The sequence below is a fragment of the Solanum dulcamara genome, chromosome 3, assembly GCF_947179165.1.
Source record: "Solanum dulcamara chromosome 3, daSolDulc1.2, whole genome shotgun sequence".
Classification (NCBI taxonomy): Eukaryota; Viridiplantae; Streptophyta; class Magnoliopsida; order Solanales; family Solanaceae; genus Solanum; species Solanum dulcamara.
The window spans coordinates 46,656,649-46,677,435 of NC_077239.1; positions in this window are offsets into that span (position 1 = coordinate 46,656,649).

The window sequence follows — 20,787 nt, forward strand, 5'->3', positions numbered from 1 at the left end:
GGATCATACTTTGACAACTTAGTGAATTTGAGGGAATACTCCCTCACACTCATACTCCCTCGATGAAAGTTGATAAACTCTTGGATCTTGGCCTCCCTTAGCTACAATGGAAAAAAGTGGTCTAGGAAAGAACCTTTGAACTCTTTCCATCCTATCGGTCCTATTTCTTCATCCCTCTCAACTACCTATTGTTTGTACCAAACTCTTACCACATCTTTGAGTTGATAGGCCACTAGCTCGACCTTCTTATTTGGAGGCATGCCCATGATAGCCACAATCTGATACACCTCATCGATGAACTCCATAAGGTCCTCATCTATTATAGAACCATCAAACTTGGGTGGGTTAATACTTTAGAAATCCTAAATCCTAGAAGCCGGATTTTGTACTTGAAGAGGAAGGAAACCTAGGTTCCCTTGGTTGGCTAAGGCTTGAGTGAAAAATGTGATGATATTCCACAATTATGTATGGGTTACCCCTTCCTCATGATGTGGGGTATTGGGAATCAGAGAAGCTTAGTCCTCATCATCAACCCTTGCTCTTTGAGGTATTCTTCCTCGAGGCATTATCTAGAAAACACAAAATAATTTATTACATAGAGGAAAGCTTAGGACACTCTAAGGCATGACATGACTTTGAAAGAAGTTAAAACATTCTTAAATGTCCCATAGTCTCCTATTTAAAGTTATGGTGTGCTTCAAAACTATGAACAGGACCCTATTTGACACGATATGTTGGACTCTGAGGACCAATTCAAAACTTCAAGCTCTGATACTAAGTTTTTCATGAACCAAGCGTTGCGCCTAGACGTGACATGGAAAATGAAACATCCGGAGGTATTGAATCCAAGACTCTTAGCATTCATTAAGATTTTCATCAGCAATGATAAATTAAATAAGTAGAAATATAAGTGATAATGAGACTAAGGGATTAAACATAGAATAAAAGTCAAGTCATTTGAACATCGTATATTTTGTCCAACCATAACTTGTACTTTAAAAACTTGGCGGGGGATAAGAATTGTCTATACAAAGAATAAGCTAGAAAGATGGGGATGTTGTTCCCGATATGTTATACCCCACACTTTTAGACCTTGAAACTTGTTCATGGTCTTCTAGAAAGTGGCCAGAGGATCCCCTCTATCCAGACTATCAAATGACTCTAAGGAGGGGAGAGTGTGATACCCCATAGTAGAAAAGGTTAAAAATAGAGTCATACGAATATGAAAGGAATTGGACGCCAAGAAGGGAATCCTAAGACACGATTTACCTACGTAAGCCACTAATTTAGAAGTCCTATACATTTAAGCTACTTGAGGATATACCAAGCTTGCGAAGCACGGATTACATAGGCTCTTGAAATGAGATGGGATGACGATCCTACGAAAGGGAGAAAAACTAGTTTCCGAACTTACAAAAGGGAAGCGAGCAGGTGAAAAGCAAGCAGATGAAAAGCAAGCAAGTGAAAAGCAAGCAGGTGGCTCACCTACTTGGGGTGGACCCCGCTGCCACATGGCAGCATGTGATTGGCTACAAGGGTTGAGGTGGCACCCTAGGAGGCTGCCACATGTCACCCTAGGAGGCTGCCACATGGCACCTTCTAAAGAGGTGTATCTATGTGTATTTGGATGACTACTAATTCATTCTTATTCTATTTGGAGCTGAAACTCCAGCAAACAAAAGAAGAGGAAAAATGTGAGGAACAAAGAACAAGGCAGCCATGGTTTTTAAGAATTAAAGGTAAGTTCTTAAATTGTTCTCCATGAATTAATTATCTACGGTGTTCCTAAACTACATGTAGATGTATATATGTATCTTACGATGTCTATGGAATTAATTCTTCAGCTTTACACCTAGAAGAGGGTGAAAGAACAAGAGGAAAACACTAGAGGGGCAAAGAGGAGGGCTATGGGTTTGGCCCCTTTGAGGTATGCCTCTAAGTTTTGTTACGTGAATTAATTATTTGAGGTGTCCCAAAGTTATATAATGGTGTTTTGATAAAATAAAATCACTTTGGTGCAGTGGAGAAGTGACCCAAACAGCCCGCTCAATTTCAGCACGGTTAGAGAAGTTCCGAGTTGCAATTTGGCAGTTTTGGCCAATTTCGGGTAAGGTAAGGTTTTTCCTTTTAATTTGGACTTTATGGTGTTGTTTTGGAGTGTTTTATACTCCCTATATGTGGATGGAAATGTGAAAATGTAATAGAAAAACTTGACATTCGAAAGAAACTAAATTGGAGTCGCTATCGTTGAATTGTCATCGAAGTAAAGTGTTGTGCTTGTGGTATACTGCTGCAGGTGTGTGTTGGTTCTTTGCAGGGCATAAATGTGTTCTAAAATATTTGTGGGTGATTCTTGTTGCATCCACATAACCCCTCGTTTCGTATAATTAAAGTTGTTACAAAGTAAAGGCAAGAGACCCTATTTTGAAATTGTAATTCCGAGCGAGTCGTTTGGAGTTTATGCTGTATATTGTTGAGGTGAACTGCTTAAACAAATGATGCAGGTTGTTGTTGTTTTTTAGCTTTATTATTTAGGGATCTAATTGTAAATTTGGATAGGGCACGTTATAGGAGAGGTGCTGCCCAATTTTCATTAACACCTTAACTAATTAAAGAACTAGTCGAGGAAATGAACAAGGAAATAGATTCCATGAATACTAAGGTGAAAGTGAGGGTGCTAAAAGTCAAGAGTGGTTGATATTGTATTACTTCCATGTTGAATAAGTTCAAAGAACGACGAGGAGAATGTGACAAAGAGTGACTCATACGAAATATGTAAAGCTTTCTCTTGGCATGTTTTGGTATAAGTACGTACAACTATCTTTCTTTCCTTTTGGAAAGTCTTAGACTTAAGTGAATTGTATGCGGAATGTGGAGATGATTCCATTCCCAGACTCCATGTATGCCTCATAATCCCTAACTACAGTTAGGTGTTGACACCCCTACAAAAATTGAGCATTGCCTGTTAAGGCTTCTACGTGCTAAAGAGTAGTGTATGGGAAAGTATCCTTCCTTTCTCTTGATATGTACTTGGTATCAAAATGAGATTATGCTGCCATATTTGTTCACTGAGCCTCAAGATGGGCCGGGTACGATATATGTATATAATGACCACCTGAAGGAAAGTACAGACTATACAGAGTTTACCCTCATTCTTTTCTGGCATGTCTTAGTTGTAAGTTAAATATGATGTGAGCTCCGGAATAACTCTATTCCCAACATCTCCTATTTACTTCTGAATATCGAACTCTGATAGTAGTTGAACTATTTCTCTGGAAACTTCTATATGCTAAACAGGTACGAAATGTACAGGCTCCAAGTCTTAAAGACTATACGAGACCAAGTGTTTTTGATTCCATAAATGATTTGTCCCTATGTTAGTACATGTCTAGGGTCCCCGAGATTATTTTTAAGGTAGCCCATAATTTCATTTAGAGGACACTCGAGATGAATACACCGTTACTCGGGTCCTCAAACAAAAGCTTAACCTTTCTTATTTTGTTGAGTCTCTGATAATGATTTAAATTGCATATAGTTACTCACTGCTCTACTCATGTATACTGTAACCCTTCTTTTACCGAGTCCTAGGCCAGGTACTTTATCGTGAACCATTCAATGCATTATCCATCGAGCCCCTCACTTGAGGGTCGGGTATATATATATATGTGTGATGATGTGTTATAATAAGGTGGTGATGGAACTGGTGCCATAATGGTTTTAAATAGGTGATTCACCGGACCCCCAAAAGGGCCGGCTATATGATATGATTAGAACATGCATGCTTTGGTAATTCACAAAGTACAGGTACAAGTTTCTGACTTGATAACTTGTTACCCTGCTTCTCTATTTTGGATATACCTCCAGTTGTATTATGTTACCTTTTACATACTCAGTACATATGTCGTACTGACCCTCTTTATTCGAGGGGCTGCATTTCATGCTCGAAGGTACAGGTATAGGTTTTGGGAGTCTGTCAGCTTAGGATTCTGCTCTACTCAGCTAGAGGAGGCTCCATTGTATCGGAGCCTAGTTTTTGATAATGACCATTAAAGTATAAAATTGTTTTGTCTATTCAGGGGTATGGCGGGGGCCCTGTACCTCCATATATTGTCGTTAATATTTCTAGAGGTCTGCAAATATGTATATATGGGTTGTATATGTCAGTTTTGTTCAGCTGGGTCTATACGATATATTATACAGGTTGTTATGTTATGGCAGCCTTGTTGGCTTGCATGCTCTTTCATGTTATGATACAAATAAAAGAGGCTATAGACATATGAAGTGTTATGACCCATTGGGGTTCTCATGTACGTATCATGTTGTTGTAGTGCAGTTTGACTACACTTGATACATATGCATGGTGTGTTTATAATTCGATGTGACCACAACTGATAGATATATATATGGGGGGTTCAGGTTGGACCCCAGTCGCGGCCTACGGGGTTGGGTCATGACAGAAGTGGTATCAGAGCGGTTCGTCCTTGGATTATCTGTAGACCTTGTCTAGTAGAGTCTTGGTTATCGATGTGTTGCGCTACACATCTATACACAATAAGCTACCGGACATGTAGGATATTATCTTTTCTTTCATATCTAAGATCGTGCGATAAAGCTGTGTTATAGGACAATCCCCCCTTAATAAACTGTTATGTGTATAGTGATGTCTTTAAGGAGGAGATTGTTTCTGACCTCTTTTCTTGTAGATAGGTACAGATCGGGGTGAAAGATGAAAAAAACAGCTCTAGAAAGTGGAGAGGGTGTGGAAAAGGCCCCCAGGGTGCCATCGAGACTCGGATCTCAAGCTCTGGGAACAAGTAGGAGGAGTCCGAGCTATTCTATTAAGACTGACCCTTCGGAGGACCCCAGTTAGTCGATTGAGACAGATCCTTTAGAGGACATCCAGTATGCTAGTAAGGTTGATTCCTTGGAAGACCCAACAGCAATAGCCCCAGAATGTTCTATGACCCAGGAAGCGATTTCGGAAGCCACGTCGGTTTCTCTAATGATGGAGCACTATGTCAGGCCGGCTCCTATGGTAAGTGTTACTATGCACTCAAGCCCCTTATCTTGTACGTCGATAAACTAAGGGTCACCTGGTTATTCATGTCTTTTAGACTCAAGTGAGGAAGATGATGAGAGACAGATAAGTAGATAGCACACAGATGAGGAGGAAGAGCATACTTCGCCTCCTAGGTTACCGGGATGGACAAGGGGCTAACTGGCTATAGGTACAAGGAAGTGATAGGTAAAGTTTTGTTGACTATATCGGGTAATTTTTCTAGTTTTGTTTTGTTATAATGTAAGAAGCCCTGTGCGGCTGTAACGTGAAAGGAGATAAACACATGTGTATATTGTCCTTGTGAGACAATATGGCAATAATACGATATGATATGAATATATATATATATATATATATATATATATATGTATATATATATATATATGTATGTATGTATGTGTTGTCGCTGTGAGGCATTGTTGGTATTTTCTGTGTGCAGGTTGTGGGATAGTAAGAAGTGTAGAGGAAACTCTGCCAAAATTTTCTTAGAATAAGGAAAAGGGAATAAAACATAGCGTTATAACATGTCTAGGAAATTGATATCGAGTACCCATATTATGCTAAACCAAAGCTGTAAGAGGTACTCTTCAAGTCGTCGATAAGGGGTATCCTCTTTACTTGGGGAAGTTTATTTCGAAGAAACAAAAGTCTATCTGAGTAGTACAGTTCAGACCGTAGTATCTCCAACTGTAATTGTGCTGTAGGAAAAAAAAAGAGAAGAGCAGGTTGAAGGGTAAGATGTCCAGTAATTGAGATTCACACTTTTTGAAAATACCAAGCCCCCAATTCCTAATTGTAAATTAGATAAGTGGTTCATAACTCAAGAAAAACTCAGAAGGAGACCAAGTAGGTCAAGTATTAAAAGGGAAGTACTGTGATTTTTAAGATGTTCTACTTTTTTCCAACAATAGTTGGAAAATGGTTTACGATAATAGTTTATAGTTCTCCATCAACTAATTGGGGAAATAACTTCTAACAGAAGCACCTCACAGAGATGTCAGGAACTGAATATGAGTATGAACTAAAAAGGGGATATGTAAGTATGAATTGAACAGTTACTACAAGTATACAGGGATAAAGTGAGACCTCTAATAAGGCACCCTTGGTAGATGCTAACTAAGTTAAAAGCCTGCGTTGAGTACGCAGTAAGGGTATGGAGCTTAAGATATAAAGGAATAACACGTGTACACAATGGTGCCCCAAAAATAGTGGAAGCCTAAAAAGACAAAGATGGCAGACTTAGGGAATAAATTGTTCAACTTATGTTCATCCCAAGGAACAAACGATATAGGTTGGGACAAAGCCACTACTTCAAGAAAATCTGGAATAATTATCTTCAGAATACTAGTACTGCCTAATTGAAATTGGAACGACTACAAGTACTAATTTTTGATGAAGATAAGTAGAATGTGGCCTCAGATGAGTATTCCCATGGGTCCCATTACTCAAGTATAGAGTAATAGATGAGGTGTCACACTATATATGAAAAGGTTCTCGTCGTTTCATAATTTAGCCAAGATTCCATACGCGGATAACCAGGTTGTAAAATATACAGGAAGATGGGGACCTAATGTAGTACCAAGTAGATTAGACAAAGAGATTGGAAAAAATTGAGACTAGACATAAAGACATAGAGAAAGGTACAAGCAGATGAAAGTAAGAGTACCCTCTAAAGAGGGGGGGGGGGAAGTTAATGAGAAAATGGCACAAGTAGGAGGAGGTAATTGATATGGCAATATATTTGAGATAGACGTCTAAACTTTAATAAAATATCTTCCCGAACCAAGTTAGAAACGTCTGGAAGCCACCAATAATGGGATGGAAGCCAGAATGCTACATAAGGCAGCGATAAGAAGTTTATGATGAGACCCTGAACAACATAACACTAGAAGGCGGCTGCGTATAAAAATAGAAAAGTGTAACCATGAAAGGATATCGAATAACTAAACAGACATTACGAAGGATAATGACAGCATGCTAGACCAAAAGCCAAAATGTTGCCTATAGAGTTAGTCGCAAATGATGTTACGATAGATAAATAACCAAAGAACAAGGAATAGAAAGCCTCCTATGGTAAAAAATAAGAAGAACACAGAGTAAATAGGGGAAAAGAAAGAAGTGTGATAAGGTGGGATGAGTGGAATAATGCTAAGATATCTCTTAGGTTAAGTTGAAAACCTTCTCATATCCATGTAAAGGTAAAGAATGACATGAAAATATGTCAAGAAGATTACAAGAGAGGGTAAGGAAAATTGTGAAATGGTTTGAATAAGACGGACAGGACTAGCTGGTTGCTATAGGATAAGAAAGCTTATATGTTAAATTCCTTTAAAACTATGCCAGCTAATAATAAACAAAACTCAAAGCAGCTCTAAAGGTCACTATATGAATAAACTTTAGCGCTACTCAGTAGCCCACCCTAATATATGGGTGCGTACAAAAAGGGTTGAATACAATAGGAGAAGTTAAATCAAAGTGACCAAAAAAAAGGAGGGGGGATATGGTCATAGTGGAACTAATGGTCTACCCCTATACTGGTTGCAAGATAACAGAGGAAAGAACAAGGCAAAACCCAAAAAATAGAGTGCCAGTTAAAGTTTTGAAGAAAGTCAAGAAGAACTATACGAGGCTAAGGATTCCCAAATTATCAACATCATCACACACCTATTCTATACTCTTCAAGAGTAGGATGTTATACGGGTTATTGCGAGAAGGCTAATGAATCAACCCATTTGCTTTCAAGCAAGACCACCTATGCAACTGGAATTAGGTGAATTTATAGGACAAGGAGGTAGTAAGGTTCCGTGAGGTTTCCCCAGCTAATATCTCAAATAGAGGGACTTCAATTATGATTAACGTCTGGAAATCAGTCCAAGAAGAGACTGGGAGCACAGACAGGTCTTCGTACCACATTTTTCCTCGAGTTGTTGAACAGACTGAGCATACTATCAAATGCTATAAGATATATTGTGAGCTTATATGGTTGGATTTAAGAGTAACTGGATGATCGTCCACCACTTATTGAGTTTACCTACCATAATAGCTACCACTCTGGTACCCTAATGACCCTGTACAAGACTGGTGGGGCAGGGCATGTAAGTCCCCTATTGGTGGGGTCGATGTTAGAAAGACTAAGTTGGTAAGCCAAACATGATTAAGCAAGCTGTTGACTAACAGCCCAAAGTTGGCAAAATGATATAAAGATACTCGGCATCGACATTCAGAGTTCAAATTAATGATTGGATATTCATAATAGAGTCACCCAGAAAAGGAAATTTAACCCAAAATACGTTAGACCTTATCAAGTTGTTTATAAGATGGACAAAGTTACCGGTAAGTTGAGCTTACCACCTAATTTGGAAAATATACGCCCAGTCCATCAGATAAGGATGATTTATAAGGATACTGGTGAGCCACCCAAAGTATGTCCCATAGATTATGTTCAGGAAATAGAATCCTACGAAGAACCGCCGATTGCCATTTTGGATTATGGCAAAACGAAAACCAGAAAAGGGATGACCTGGGAAATTGAAGAGGACAGGAAACACAAGTATTCGTACCTATTACCGATATCTACAGGTAGCCCCAAATCCTGGAACTTGTATCATAACTATTTAGAAGGAAGTGGGTGTAATCATAATAGAAAGGGATCTCCCTATACTATGTATAGAGTTCTACGGAAAATTTTAACATTCGGGGATGAATGTTCTAAAGGGGGGAAGGATGTTATACCCTGCACTTTTGAACCTTGAAACGTGTTCCTGGTCTTCTAGAAAGCGTCCAAAGGATCCCCACTATCCAGATACTATCAAATGACTCTAAGGAGGGGAGAGTGTGATACCCCATAGTAGAGAAGGTTAGAAATAGAGTCATAAGAATTCGGAAGGAATAGGAGGCCATGAAGGGAATCGTAAGACTTGATTTATCTACATAAGCCACTAATTTAGAAGTCTTATACACTTAAGCTACTTGAGGATATACCAAGCTTGCAAAGCACGGATTACATAGGTCTTGCAATGAGATGGGATGACGATCCTACGAAAGGGAGCAAAACTAGTTTCCAAACTTACAAACGGGAAACAAGTAGGTGACAAGCAAGAAGGTGAAAAGCAAGAAGGTGACAAGCAAGTAGGTGACTCACCTACTTGGGGTGGACCCCGCTGCCATATGGCAGCATGTGATTGGCCATAGGGGTTTAGGTGGCACCCTAGGAGGCTACCACGTATCACCCTAGGGGTCTGCCACATGGAACCTTCTAAAGAGGTGTATATATGTGTATTTGGATGACTACTAAGTCATTCTTATTCTATTTGGAGCTGAAACTACAGCAAACAAAAGAAGAGGAAAAACGTGATCAACAAAGAACAAGGTAGCCATGGTTTTTAATAATTTAAGGTAAGTTCTGAAATTGTTCTCCATGAATTAAATATCTACGGTGTTCCTCAACCACATGGAGATGTATATATGTATCTTACGATGTCTACAAAATTAATTCTTTAGCTTTACACCTAGAAGAGGGTGAAAGAACCAGAGGAAAACGCTAGAGGGGCAAAGAGGAGGGCTACGGGTTTGGCCCTTTTGAGATATACCTCCGAGTTTCGTTACGTGAATTAATTATTTTAGGTGTACCACAGTTATATAATGGTGTTATGATAAAATAAAATCACAATTTGGTGCAGTGGAGAAGTGACCCAAACAGCCCGCTCAATTTCAGCACGGTTAGAGAAGTTCTGAGTTGCAATTTGGCAGTTTTGGCCAATTTCGGGTAAGGTAAGGTTTATCCTTTTAATTTGGACTTTATGGTGTTGTTGTGGAGTGTTTTATAAACCTATATCCCTTTTGGTTTGTATCACAACATAACAGGGCACACAAGCCAACAAGGCTGCCATAATTTAATCACATATATCATATATCAGGTAGTCCCAGCTGAATCAAACAGATATACACAACCCACATATACATGTCTGCAGACCTCTAAAAATATAACTGACAATATATGGCGGGACAGGGCCCCCGCCATACCCCCGAATGGACAAAATAATTTTATACATCAGTGGACAGTATCAAAAACTAGGACTCGATACAATGGAGCCTCTTCCAGCTGAGCTGCATGGATTCCTAAGCTGACGGACTTCCAAAACCTGTATTTGTACCTGCGGGTAAGAATGCAGCCCCCCCGAAGAAAGGGTGTCAGTACGATATATGTACTGAGTATGTAAAGTATAACATAATATAACTAGAGGTAGATCCGAAACAGAGGAACAAGAGGATAATTTATCAAGTCAGAAACATGTACCTATATTCTATAAATTATAAAGACATCCATGCTCAGATTTTCAATATAGCCGGCCCCATCAGGGGTCCGGTGAATCATATATGTAGTATCAGTATCAGGCCCCGTGCTATCGCTACCTTATTATAACACATCATCATCATACATATACATACGTACCCGGCCCTCTAGTGAACGACTCGGTGGACAATGCAGTGAATTGCACGAATCTGATAACCGGCCCGGGACTTAGAGAAGAAGTGTTACAGTATACACGAGTAGAGTAGTGAGAAACCAAACACAGTTTAAATCATTATCCGAGACTCAAGTATATAAGAGGACTAAGTTATTGTCTAAGAATTAGAGTAACAGTATATTGTCATTCTAGTTTCCCTCTAAGTGCCATTAGGGGATACATTAATTACATCTCGAGGTTCCTAGACATATACCAAAGATGGAATATTCACCTAAGAATTCCAGAGTATTCGTCTTCGAATAATTATATGACTAGGAGTCTGTATATTCATTAAGTCCTCAGTGTATAAAAGATTCAAGGAAATTAGCTTAACTATCATACAAGATTTAACATTCAGAATTGAATAAGGAGCATTCAAGAATGGAATTACTTTAGGCATTATATCACTGCTTACTTACCTCTACGACATGCCAAAAGAAGAGAAGGGACAAGCTTCACATACCTCTTATGGACTTCCCTTAGTCGTGTTTACATCGTCGTCCTCGAAACCTATTTAACAAGGAAATAAGGCGAGTATTAACAACCTTAGATTTTTCAGCAACTTATGCTACCCACTAGTATTCATATCATTCATCCCCTCGCTTGCCTTCTCGACTAGTTCCTTAACTAGTTAAGGTGTTAACGGAAATCGGACAATAACTCTCCTATAATGTGCCCTATCCGAATTTCCCAACCATTTCCTTAACACCTGAAGCCAACCAAAAATACAACCAGCAGCTCATATATATATAACATGGAAACATTACACAATATAAACTCCAAACGACTCGCCCGAAGTTACGATACCAAAAGAGGGGTTCTAGTTTCTATTTTGTGAAACCTTTAACCGTATGAAGTGGGGGATCATGTGGCTGTAACCAGAATCTCCCCCACCTCATTTAGAGAACTATTACACCCTGAAACACGCCACAACACAAACATCAGCAGCCCCCACGCGCACAACACCTTACTTCGACAATTATTTAACTATAGCGATTCCAAATTTGTTTATTTCGAACGCCGAACTTTTCAAACCTTTTACCCAACTTACAGCATCCCCTAAGGTGTGTAATACACCCTAATTTAACATCATAAACTTAAAATTTGAAGGGAAGAACTTACCTTTCCCAAAATTGGCTAGAACTCACCAAAATCGCGCATCGGAAGTTTGTTTAGCGTGCTGAATCATCGTGGCAGCTTGCTGTCCATTTTTTGGCTGCAACGAACTCTAATTTTATTCTAATAATACTTCAATATCATCATGGTATATGCTATATAATTAATTTATGAACGAAATCGGGACTTACCTTATTTTTCTCCCAAGCCGTCGCAATTTTCTCCTTAGCTCTAGGGTTTGTTTTGACTTTTTTTGGCTGAAATTTGAGGAAAAAACTGAAGTATATGATTCATATACATACATATATGTGGCTGTAGGGTGTGACACGTTTTATCCCCAAGAGGTGACACATATCCAGCCCCTATTGGGCCACCGCATTTACATGCTGAAGGAGGGGCTGCCACGTGGCAGTGGGGCCCACCTCCCCCAAGCAGGTGGGTCACCTACTTGACCCCAAGAAGGTGGGTCACCTGATTGCTTAGGCACTTCCACGTGTCACCTACCATTGGCTGCCCCGCGCAAATTTGTTTCCTCCTCGTGGGTTCATAATCTCGTTCGTAATCTCGTCTCACTTTAAGAGCCTATGAAACCCTTGCTACGTAAGCTTGGTATGTAATCAAGTAAATCACGTATGTAAGACTTCTAAGTTAGTATATTATGTATGTTAATCGAGTCCTACGACTCATTACTTGGCCTCCAATTCCTGCCGGATTCTTATGATTCCATTTCCAACCTTCTCTACTACGGGGTATCACATCCTCCCCTCCTTGGAGTCATTTGATATTGTCGTAGCGTATCTGTCTCACATGATAATGTCCAAGGAACTTATGAGACATTCCGAGTTTAAAAAAGGTGGGGTGTAACATCCTTCCCCCCTTTAGAACATTCGTCCCCGAATGTTAGACAAAACTCCTCTTAGTACCTTATACAAATTGTAGGGAGATTCTTTGTGATCTTCTTAACACATACTTCCCTTCAAGTACTTCATATACGTATTTCAGGAGTTGGGGTTACTTGTAAATATCGGTAACAAGTGAGAATACTTGTATTTCATGTTCTCTTCAGTTCCCCGATCATCCTCTTTCTGGTTTTGGTTTTTCTATCGTATCTTGCTGGAACGCACGTCTTTAGTCTAAAATATTCCAGTTTTCCGATCTAAGATGGCGATAGGATTTTCCTCACAGGATGTCATCTCCTGGACCTCATATATGGAATATCCCCTAGGTGACTCGTCAGTACCCTTGCAAAGAATTCTTATCTGATGGATTGGGTGTATAGTTTCCAAATGAGGTGGTAAGCTCAACTTACTAGCCACGTTGCCCACCTTATGAGCAACTTGATACAGTCTAATATATTCTAGGTCAAGTTCCCTTTTCTAGGTGACCCTGCTATGAACATCCAATCACCAGTTTGAACTCTGTATGTCGATGTCGATTATATATATATCATTCCTGCCGACTCTGGGCTTTTAGTCAATAACTTTCTTAATCATGTCGGGGCCTTTTTAGCTTAGTTTTTCCAACATCTACCCATTCAATAGGGGACTTACACGTCTTGCTCTACCAATCTTTTATGGGGATATTGGGATACGGGAGTAATAGTTATTATTATAGGCAATTTGATAAGTGATAGATAATCATCCCAGCTATCTTTGAAGTTAACAACACCAGCTCATGACAGATCTTCTAGCATCTAATAGTATGCTCAGTCCGTTCAGCAGCTCGAAGGAAAATGTGGTACGAAGACCTCTTTGTGCTCCTAATCTCTTCTTGGACTGATCTCTAGATGTTAATCATAATTAAAGTCCCTCTATCTGAGATATTAACTAGGGAGACCTCACGGAACCTTACCATTCTCCATGTTCTATAACTCCCCCTAATTTTAGCAGCATAGGTGCTCTCGATTGGAAGCAAATGGGCTTATTCATTATCCTACTCACAATAACCCATATACCACCCTACTCTTATAGAGTATAAAATGGGTGCGTAATGACGTTAATAACTTGGGAATCGTTAGCCTCGTATAGTCCTTCTCGACTTTTTTCAAAACTTTAACTGGCATTCAATCTTTTGGGTCCTTCTTCCCCTTTTTTTCCAATCCTTAGGGTTGGCTATCGAATAATGTTGCATTCCCCTCATATAATGGCTCACGTAGTCATTTTGTGTTTTGTCTAACATGATCTAGTATAATTTCGAAGGAATTTTGGCATATAAGTTCGTCATCCTATAGTAACAAGTTAGTTCTACCTATTTTACTTAGACCCTTTCACAATTTCCCTTACCCCCGCTTGTAATCCTCTAGACACATTCTCTTGTGTCATTCTTTACCTTTACAAGAATATGAGAGGGTACAAGAAGTATCCTAGCGTTACCTCGCTAGTCCTCATGTTTTACCCTGCCTTTTTCTCCCTTATCCTACACTCGATGTCGGGGTAGATCTTTGGTCCACTCGTGGCCATGTCTTACTCCACCCGTAGCACTAATTCCATCTTGGTAATTTGGCTTAACCCATCTTTGTATTTCTCGATAGTTAATTGCAACTTGGGTTCCTTCCCCTAGGATAATAATTATGGGGACTCCATAAGGTCCTACCACTCCTTTACCCTATAATTTTACACCTTCTTGGCTGAGTACGTAGCCTTTGATCGAAGGAGCAAGGGCTAATATCATTAATCCACAGGTAACATTCCCTTTAGAGCCATCTATCGATGGAGTGCGAAGTGAGTCATGTAGCCTCGGTCATATTATGGAATTTTCGACCTTGGGTATTACCTCCTGTCATCCGTAAATTATATCAGTCGATACCCTTACCTTTTGGGTTTTACTTTTTTGCTCTCAGAGTTGGCTGCCAAGTGATTTCGAAATTCCCTCTTCCACTAGCCCATATAGCCATTCTGTGGTTTTCCTCTCATCAACTGGTACTATGTTGAAGAGCTGTGGCTCGAGTGTGTCGTCAATTAGCAATTAGATAATCCTTCTTGTTTTGCTTAAGTCCTTGTTACAACTGTCTTAACGTATCTTATAATACTCTGGGTACATAATCTTATATCGTTTCTCCGTTGCCAGTTTAGATTCTTCCATCTCGCGTGATCATACCAGCACTAACGTATTAAGTTCCCTCAGAATTTTGAGGTTAAGCATGCTGGGGTGAGAGTAATACTGGGATGGGTAACCTCCCTGTGAAGTCTTCGTGTTGCGCTTCATTGTAATCCCTTCCACAATATGTAGGGCACTCAACTTAGCTCTAGATTTACCTTAGCATTGTCTCGCGAGTCTTTATGTTTTGCCCTATCCTTTCGTCTGTTATCTTGCATCTAGTATCGGTGTAGACCTTTAGCTCCACTACCCTCCAATCACTTTGTGTTTTACTCATTTTCTACCATAGGAGGCTTTTTATTCCTTTTTCTTTGGTTATTTATCTATTGCAATATCATTTGCGACTAACTTTATAACCAACGTTTTGGCTTTTGGCCTAGCATACTGTCATTATCCTTCGTAATGTCTCTTAAGTTGGTTGATATCCTTTAATGGTTACACTCTTTTGTTTTTATACGCAGCCTCCTTCTAGTGTTATATTGTTCAGGGTCTCATCACAAACTTCTTAACGCTTCCCTATGTAGTATTCTGGGTTCCATCCAATTATTAGTAGTTTAACACCTTTTCAACTTGGTTCAGCAAGATATCTTGTTGATATTTAGACGTCCATCCCAAATATATTGCCATATCATTTGCCTCCTCCTACTTTTGCTATTTTCTCACTAACTTCCCCCCTTTAGAGGGTACTCGTACTTTCATTTGTTGGTGCTTGTAGGCGTTCTAACTTCAACTAGGCAGTGCTAGTATTCTGACGATAACTATTCCAGGTTTTCTCAAAGTAGTGGCTTTCTCCCAACCTATATCCTTTGCTTCTTGGAGAGAATTGAAGTTAAGTCATTTGTTCCATAAGTTTTCCATCCTCGTCCCTTAAGGGTTCCACTATTTTTGGGGCGACGTTGTGTACACGTGTCATTTTTTTTATCTTAAGCCCCATGCTCTTACTGCGTTCTCAACGCAGGCCTTTAACTTAGTCAACGCGTACTAAGTACGTCTTACTAGTGGTTCCACTTTATCCCTGCATACTCATATCACACTGTTCAATTAATACTTACATATCCTCCCTTTTAATTCGTACATATATTCGGTTCCTGACATCTCTTTGAGGTGCTTCTGTTAGAATCTCTTTCCCCAATTAGTCGGTGAAGAACTTAAAAATGTTATCGTAAACCATTTTCCAACCATTGTTGGATTAAACAAAATCCTCTTAAACATCACAGTACTTTTATTAATACTTAACCTACCTGGTCCGCTTCCGAGTTTATCCTCGAGTTATGAAGAACTCATCTAATTTACAATAGGAGTCGGGGGTTTGGTATTTTCAAATATGAGTGAAGCTCAATTATTGGATATCTTACCTTTCAACCTGAGCTTCTCTTTTTTTTTACAACATAGTTAAAGCTGGAAATACTGTGGTCTGAACTTTACTACTTAAATAAGCTTTTGTTCCTCCAAAATAAATTTCTTCAAGTGAAAAGGGTGCCCCTTATTGGTGACCTGAAGGATACCTCTTACATCTTTGGTTAAACACAGTAGGGGTACTTGGTATCAATTTATCAAAAATCTCAAAATTCTATGCTTCATTTCCTTTTCCCCGTTCTAGGAAAAATTCGGCAGAGTTTCCTCTACACTTCTTACTATCCCATAACCTGCACGCAAAAAATGCCAACAACGCCTCACAGGGCCAACACACATATATATATATTCATGTCATATCACAGCCACACAGGGCTTTCAATATCATCTCATATCGCAGCCACAGAGGGCTTTCAATGTCAATACTAACATAAAAATACTGAACTTACCTCGTATTGCCAAATTCAAACTGCATCTATTGCACTTCTTGTCTGCTTTCTTTTCAGGTTTCAACTTTATATTTCAATACCTTACCCGACGAATATCTTCCGTCGCTTTACTTTACTTACCTTCATGCTTCGTAACTTTCCATGTCGTCAATTACCTCCTTCTGTTGGTGTCGTCCTTCTGTTAAGATCCAAGGTTAGTATAAGGAATTTTCCTATGAATTGGATCTAAAGCACGATCTCATATGTAGAAGAAAAGTAACATCCTAAATGTTCTATAGCTTCCTGTTTATAGATGTGGCACGCAACACATCGATAACCAAGACTTTACTAGACACGATCTGCAGACAATCCAAGGACGAACTGCTTCGATACCACTTTTGAAATGATCCAACCCCGTAGGCCGCGACTGGGGTCCGACCTGGACCCCTCGTACACACATCTATTAGCTGTCGTCACATTGAATCATAAATAAGACAATATTATATAACAGAGCCCCACTGGGCGATAACATTTTTATAAACCTGTAGCCATTTTCATTTGTATCACAACATAACAGGGCATGTAAGCCGACAAGCTGCCATAACTTAATCATATATATCATATATCAGGTAGACCCAGTTGAATCAAACAGACATACACAACCCACATATACATGTCTGCAGACCTCTAAAAATATAACTGACAACATATGGCGGGACGAGGCCCCCGTCGTACCTCCGAATGGACAAAAAAAAATTATACATCAGTAGACAGTATCAAAAACTAGGCCCCGATACAATGTAGCCTCTTCTAGCTGAGCTGCATGGAATCCTAAGCTGGCGGACTCTCAAAACCTGTATTTGTACCTGTAGGCATGAATGTAGCCCCTACCCCCTGAAGAAACGGGGTCAGTACGATATATGTACTGAGTATGTAAAGTATAACATAATATAACTGGAGGTATATCTGAAACAGAGGAACAAGAGAACAATTTATCAAGTCAGAAACATGTACCTGTATTCTGTAAATTATAAAGACATGCATGCTCAGATTTTCAATATAGCCGGCCCAATCAGGGGTCCGGTGAATCATATATGTAGTATCAGTATCAGGCCCCGTGCCATTGCCACCTTATTATAATACATCATCATCATATAAATACATACGTACCCAGCCCTCTAGTGAAGGGCTCGGTGGACAATGTAGTGAATTGTACAAATTTGATAACCGGCCCGAGCCTTGGAGAAGAAGTGTTATAGTATACACGAGTAGAGTAGTGAGAAACCAAACACAATTTAAATCAGTATCCGAGACTCAACTATATAAGAAGACTAATTTATTGTCTAAGAATTTGAGTAACAGTATAGTCATTCTAGATGCCCTCTAAGTTCCATTAGGGGCTAAATTAATTACATCTCGAGGTTCCTAGACATATACCAAAGTAGGACTATTCACCTAAGAACTCCAGAGTATTCCTCTTCGAATAATTTTATGACTAGGAGTTTGTATATTCATTAAGTCCTCATTGTATAAAAGATTCAAGGAAATTAGCTTAACTATCATACAAGCTTTAACATTCAGAATTGAATAAGGAGCATTCAAGAATGTAATTACTTTAGGCGTTATATCACTTCTTACTTACCTCTACGACATGCCAAAAGAAGAGAAGGGACAGGCTTCACATACCTCTTATGAACTTCCCTTAGTCGTATTTACGTCGTCGTCCTCAAAACCTATTTAACACGAAAATAAGGCGAGTATTAACAACCTTAGATTTTTCAGCAACTTAGGCTACCCACTAGTATTCATAGCATTCATCCCATCGCTTGACTTCTCGACTAGTTCCTTAACTAGTTAAGGTGTTAACGGAAATCGAACAGCACCTCCCCTATAATGTGCCCTATTCGAATTTTCCAACCATGTACTTAACACCTGAAGCCAACCAAAAATACAACCAGCAGCTCATATATATATAACATGGCAACATTACACAATATAAACTCCAAACGACTCGCCCAAAATTACGATACCAAAAGAGGGTTTCTAGTTTCTATTTTGCGAAACCCTTAACGGTACAAAGCGGGGGGTCATGTGGATGTAAACAGCAGATGACACACCTAATTTAGAGAACTCTTAGACCCTAAAACACGCCACAACACAACCAGCAGCATCCACCACACGCACAACACCTTACTTTGACAACTATTTAACTATAGTGATTCTAAATTCGTTTATTTCGAACGCCAAACTTTTCAAACCTTTTCCCCAACTTTCAGCAGAAAATAAGGTGTGTAATACACCCTAATTTAACATCATAAACTTAAAATTTGAAGGGAAGAACTTACCTTTCCCGAAATTGGCTAGAACTCACCAAAATCGTGCATCGGAAGTTTGGTTAGCATGCTGAATCATCGTGGCAGCTTGCTGTCCGTTTTTTGGCAGCACCGAACTCTAATTTTATTCTACTAATACTTCCATATCATCGTGGTATACGCTATATAATTAATTTACGGAACGAAATCTGGACTTACCTTATTTTTCTCCCAAGCCGTCGCAATTTTCTCCTTAGCTCTAAGGTTTGTTTTGACTTATTTTGGCTGAAATTTGAGGAACAAACTGAAGTATATGATTCATATACATACATATATGTGGCTGTAGGGTGTGAAACGTGTCATCCCCAAAAGGTGACACGTATCCAGCCCCTATTGGGCCACCGCATCTACATGCTGAAGGAGGGGCTGCCATGTGGAAGTGGGGCCCACCTCCCCCAAGCAGGTGGGTCACCTACTTGACCCCAAGAAGGTGGGTTACCTGCTTGCTTAGGCTCTGCCATGTGTCACCCTCCCATTGGCTGCCCTGTGCAAATATTTTTCCTCCTCGTGGGTTCATAATCTCGTTCGTAATCTCGTCTCACTTTAAGAGCCTATGAAACCCTTGCTACGTAAGCTTGGTATCTAATCAAGTAACTCACGTATGTAAGACTTCTAAGTTAGTATATTATGTAGGTAAATTGAGTCCTACGACTCATTACTTGGCCTCCAATTCCTTTCAGATTCTTATGATTCCATTTCCAACCTTCTCTACTATGGGGTATCACATCCTCCCCTCCTTGGAGTCATTTGATATTGTCGTAGAGTATCCGGCTCACGTGATAATGGCCAAAGAACTTATGAGACATTCTGAGTTTAAAAAGGGTGGGGGTTTAACAAATAGTAGTTGAACTATTTCCCTGGAAACTTCTATATGCTAAAGAGGTACCAAATGTACAGGCTCCAAGTCTTAAAGACTATACGAGACTAAGTGTTTTGATTCCATAAATGATTTGGCCCTTTTTTACTACATGTCTAGTTTCCCCGAGATTAGTTTTGAGACAGCCCATAATGTCATTTAGAGGACACTCGAGATGACTGCACCATTACTCGAGTCCTCAAACAAAAGCTTAACTTTCTTATTTTGTCGAGTTTTTGATAATGATTTAAATTGCATATAGTTACTCACTGCTCTACTCGTATATACTGTAACCCTTCTTTCACTGAGTCCCGAGCCAGGTACATTATCATGCACCATTCACTACATTTTCCATTGAGCCCCTCACTAGAAGGACAGGTACGTATGTATATGTATGATGATGTATTGTAATATGGTGGTGATGGAACTGGTCCCATGATGGTTTTACAGAGGTGATTCATCGGACCCCCAAAAGGGCCGGCTATATGATATGATTCGAACATGCATGCTTTTGTAATTCACAAAGTACAGGTACAGGTTTCTGACTTGATAACTTGTTCCTCTGCTTCTCTATTTCGGATATACCTCCAGTTGTATTATGTTACATTTTACATACTCAGTACATAAGTCGTACTAGCCCCCTTTTTTTAAGAGGCTGCGTTTCATGCCCGCAGGTATAATTACAGGTTTTGGGAGTCCATCAGCTTAGGATTCTGCTCAGCTCAGCTAGAGGAGGCTCCATTGTATCGGAGCCTAGTTTTTGATACTGACCATTAGAGTATAAAATTATTTTGTCTATTTTGGGGTACAACGGGGGCCCTGTCCTGCCATATATTGTCGTTAATATTTCTAGAGGTCTGCAGACATATATATGTGGGTTGTATATGTCATTTTGGTTCAGCTGGGTCTATACGATATATTGTATGGGTTGTTATGTTATGGTAGCCTTGTTGGCTGGCATGCCCTTTCATGTTATGATAGAAATGAAAGAGGCTACAGA